We start from the raw sequence: 5,045 nt of genomic DNA on the forward strand, positions 1-5,045 counted from the left end.
GTTTGGAATTTAATAATGCTTTAGTTAGATGGTTCTACTCGAGTTACTTGGGAACAAAACAATAATGAAGAAAATTGCTCCATGGGAAGCCGACAAAATTAATTTTTTAACGTATACCGATTTTGAACTTAGAGATAACATTTTCTCCAACCTAATTTTTGATTGGACTTTTGCTATTTTTGGCAATTTTCACTCGTAATATCGATAATTTTTAATATAATAATATATGTTAGGAGTATTTTAAAGATATAAAAATAGGTGTGGAGAAAAAGGACCAAAATAAAAAGGTGATGGTTTGAAAATTTGATCCTGTTGTTTATATCTTTGCCGTAAATGCCGATCAACTTTGACCGGTTGTATCTCAGAAATCACTCATCACAATTAAACGTTTTTTCTTTTAAAAGAAGCGCCCTGCCGCTTTTTTTCCAATACCCTTTTCACGATTTAATTTAATTTAATACTTCCCGAGATATGCTGTTTGTTTATAAGCCAAAAAATTGTTTATAATTTTAAAACATTCCTGAGACCGCCTAAATAGTCCAATTTTAATTCTGTAAAGTATATTAGATAGGTACAGTGTCTTTTTATACACAAATGATAGTTATTCTTATGTATCGTAATTATTGTGGTTATTACAGCGACCGTAAATTTTTAATCAACAATCCAATTGTTGCTAAACTGTTCATTCAGTTTCCATCAGCTTCTGGAATTATAACACATACAAAAAGAGCTTTTATATTACCAAGTTATTTAATTATTGATAGACAATTACTTATCTAAAATTTTAGTTGAAAATTAAAGATTTTGTTGGAGAAACCCGAATTTTCCGGGAAAAATTTTCATCGAAGTAAATCGGGAAAAACACGCCTCTATGCAGAATTTAATTATGGTGAATTTTTATGTGAGTGTTTTTGGTGTAAAGTTAAAATCTTTGGAGTTATAGAGCAAACATTGAAAAAAATTTACGATTTTCGGGCGCCATTTTGTTTATAAAAAAGTAGCACACTATCTGCGGACTTTGCATACCTATATTATTAAATATAATCATAAGATTCGATTCCAGCAATAAAATTGCTATTAAATAACTTTTCCTTGTATTTTGCTAATTAGCCCATGTTTGGGAAAGTATGCAACGTATTTTAGTATTTTAGTTTATTAGTTTTTTATAGTTAAGCATATGACTAGTTAATTATGTAATAACAAATACCCTCTTAGTTTTCTTATAATAAATATATACATAGTTTAACTCCATTTTATATAATAGAGTTCATAGTTAAATCCTTCTTTGCTACACCACTGGTTGTTCATAAATATTTTCTTGTTGAAAGAGAAAACGCACTCACTTTGACAAAAGTTTGCTTGGCACATGTATCAGGCTAGAATGTGTTTCAAGGAACCACATGTGTTTTCTTTGCCCCGAAAGGGCGGTACCTGAACCTTGCCAAGGAACAAGGAAGACAAAACTCAACTCAGTACGAAATTAAATTCTACGTCCAACGAGACACATTTGCCTAGTTTACCACCCGGGTGGCGGTCCCATCACGGAGATGCTATCCACTCCTGGAAATACCGGCCAATTACACCCATTTTAAAGGTAGGTGCGATATTTTCTCTAACATTGATACAATTTATGAACATATAGCCAGGTCACCTTCTTCACATTTGCGTACAAACACACACATTTATTCATTTTTGCTATACTAAATGCATATATATATATATATATATATATATATATATATATATATATATATATCTTATCTCTACAAATCTAAACAGTCCATTGTCTCTACTACCTAACTAATTAAACCCAGAGACCATTACTCATCAATCAGAAGACATTAGACGCTTCAGCCCAGAGTATCAGTAAACAATTACAATTTACATGTCTAGCAACAATATTCTTACAGCGATATTGGTCAAGAATAAGGCTAAAAGCCAAAATGACCGATGTTGTTGGGTGTCCGTTTTCTCTGACGCGCAGTAAATATAGTTGCACTATTTCGTAGATGTTATTTTCAAAATAAGATAAATTAAAAGACTGGAAGACTGAAGCTATTTATAAGATAATATCTATAAAGCCCAAGATTCTGAAGTTGCTGGCAATTTATGACTGTAAAATCCCTTCGAAGTAACTGCCTTCCTGCCATTAATCCAACTTTTTTCCAATTTTTTTCCATCTTTCTTTTCGCTGTTATCTCTGACGTTACAAAATAATAGTTTCTGGTGGTGAATGTAATGGCAGGATCAGCGATCGGAGGTTGATTTGACGGTTCGGTCACTGATCTCGTTCATCCTTTTTCTGTCTCTGCAATCGGGGTAACGAAATTATCTCGTTTGAGAATTGCTTACCGTCTAATTGGTTCCTTTTCGGGATCGTGTACTCAAATACAGCTTCGCTTTCTGGAATTAATGATTACGCCTTTTGGAAAAGGGCAATGTTGTGTTCTATTGGGTATAGTTAAGAAAACTAAAAAAATATATATAGTACAGTCACTGTAGGTTTTCACTTCCGATTTCCTTGAACCTCCGTCCTCCATCGATTTTAATGAAAATTGGTGAGTAGTTATAGGACACTTCAAGAAACAAAAGTGATATGGTGCCAACTTGCACTTTTACCCTGCGGGTGAATTCTTGAATACTTGAATACTTGAATTCTCTTTAATATTCATTCAAAGTGAGTTATGGGTAATTGAATGTTAATTTTTTTAATCGGCGAATACTTAAATCTAAGTATGTATTCAAGCTTAAATAACGCGAGAAGATGTATTTGATAAAATATACTTACTAAACACTTGTCAAAGTACTCAAGAATACCTAATAGTCGAAGTAATGAAGCTTAAAATAGGACAAAACCTTGCAATTTTTACAGAATTGATCGATTTGCTTGAAAATTTGAGGATAAGTAGTAGATAGTCCAAGGATCAAAATCTATATAATGCCGAAAAGCGGTTTTACCCTGGGGGTGGTTGCTACCCCATCTCGGGAGTGGAAATTTTATATTATATTTTTACCACAAAAATTGGTAAAAACATCCATTCCGAGCAAAAAATATTCCATACATTTTTTTAAAAAAATGAATAGTTTTCGATTTATTCGCTATCGAAAGTGTTAGTTTTATATCGAAGTAATCAATGTTTTTAATCAGTTTTCTACTAATAACTCAAAAAGTTTTCGTTTTATCATAACCACTTTACTTAACAAAAATGTACCTTTTGAAAAAATAAACAAAACGGTTTTTTTTAATTTTCTGTAAGATCAATAGTAATCGAGTTATACTTTATTATATGTTAGCTCTTCTTCGTCAAATACAAAATATTGTAATTTCAAAGTCAAAAGACGGATAACTTATGTAAACTATTTTAAAGTATTTAAAATTATCTATCTCCAAAAATCCAAAAAAAGTCTGTAGCTAAAAAATTAAGTGATTTATAATGAATAGAATATCAGTCCCTATTTTTTTCAGCGAAAAAGTGATAGGATACAACCTCCTAATCACCACCCTAATTAAAATTAGTCATTGACGTTATTTGGCCTTCTTTATTTGTGTATTATTAATAGGTTCTAGAAGTTTGACCTGCTTAGAATGATTAGTTTTTAAACAAATGAAGTTAAAAGCGAATAACGAATTTTTGTAGTTTGGTAAAAAATGCAATTATTTTCAGAATAGAAAGATTAGCAGCAGAGATGCGAATAAATGTTTTAATATAAAATTGTAGCTTATTTAATTCCCAAGAACTTGGCTTGCAAACATTTTTTCTGCGGCAAAAATTAAGTGAGCTATTGACAATTAGAACTTGTAATAACATGCAAAAACCACCGTTACTAACCCCTTTCAAAGTCACCTCTTTTTGCGACTAAGGTTTTTAAAAGGATTTAATATTAATAGCCTTATAGATCTTGTAAAAATATACAAAAATCTTTCTTACCAAACTTTTTAAGATCAAAAATAAAAATGTTGCGGTTAAAAAATCAATATATTTTTTTGAAAAAAAAAAAATGAAGAAGTCTAATTGGAATCACAATAATGTAAGTTAGCGGTGTTTTTAGTCATTGGCCTTAATCAGTCTTCTTTATTTATGTATTATTAATAGATTCTAGAAGCAAGGGGCAGAAATTTTTCATTTATTATAAATTAATAAATGAAAAATAGTTTCTGTCCTTGTGGGATCGGTACTCTGCGGAGGGACCGCAGACGTTCGGAAACAATTAGCGTCTCTTTGCAAAGACAATGACGTCGACTTTGCAAAGTAACAAGACACTTACTCAAAACACACACTACACATTACTCCCCTGACTTAGTGATAAGTTATACAATTACGTGGCTAAAGGTTCTAGTTCTAAACCAAAGCCAGAATCAGAGAAAAAAAAAAGATTCTGGAAGTTCGACTGGCTTAAAATGATTAGTTTTAAAAAAACTGGAGTTAGCAGCGACTAACGAATTTTTGTAGTTTGGTAAAAAATGCCATTCTCTTCAGATTAGAAAGATTAGTATCAGAGATACGAAAAAATGTTTAAATATGAAATTGTAGGTTATTTAATTCCCAAGAACTTGGTGTCAAAAATTTTTTTCTATGGCCAAAAATTGAGTGAATCGTAAATGAGTACCTATATCGAAAAACATTGATTTTTTTGATATAAAACTAACGCTTGCAATAGCGAATAAATTATCAAAAACTATTAGTTTTATCAAAACAATAAACAGAACATTTTTTGCTTAGAATGAACGTTTTTATTAACTTTTGCGGTCAAAATATAATAAAAAATTTCCACCCACGAGATGGGGTGGTAACCACCCTCATGGTAAAAGCGCCTTTCGGAATCATATAGATTTTGATCCTTGGACTATCCACTATTTATTTTCAAATTTTCAAGCAAATCGATCAATTCTGTAAAAATTGCGAGGTGAAAAGCTTCGGTTCCTGGACTATAAGTATCAAAAATGGTCTTGATATAAAGCAATGCCAATTAAAATGGCTATAGTTTGTAAACATTTATTAGTTAAAAAATACATTCAAAAATTATTACAAAAAATGTCACAAAAA

This window comes from Diabrotica virgifera, chromosome 9 (genome assembly GCF_917563875.1).
Source record: "Diabrotica virgifera virgifera chromosome 9, PGI_DIABVI_V3a".
In the NCBI taxonomy this organism is placed as follows: domain Eukaryota; kingdom Metazoa; phylum Arthropoda; class Insecta; order Coleoptera; family Chrysomelidae; genus Diabrotica; species Diabrotica virgifera.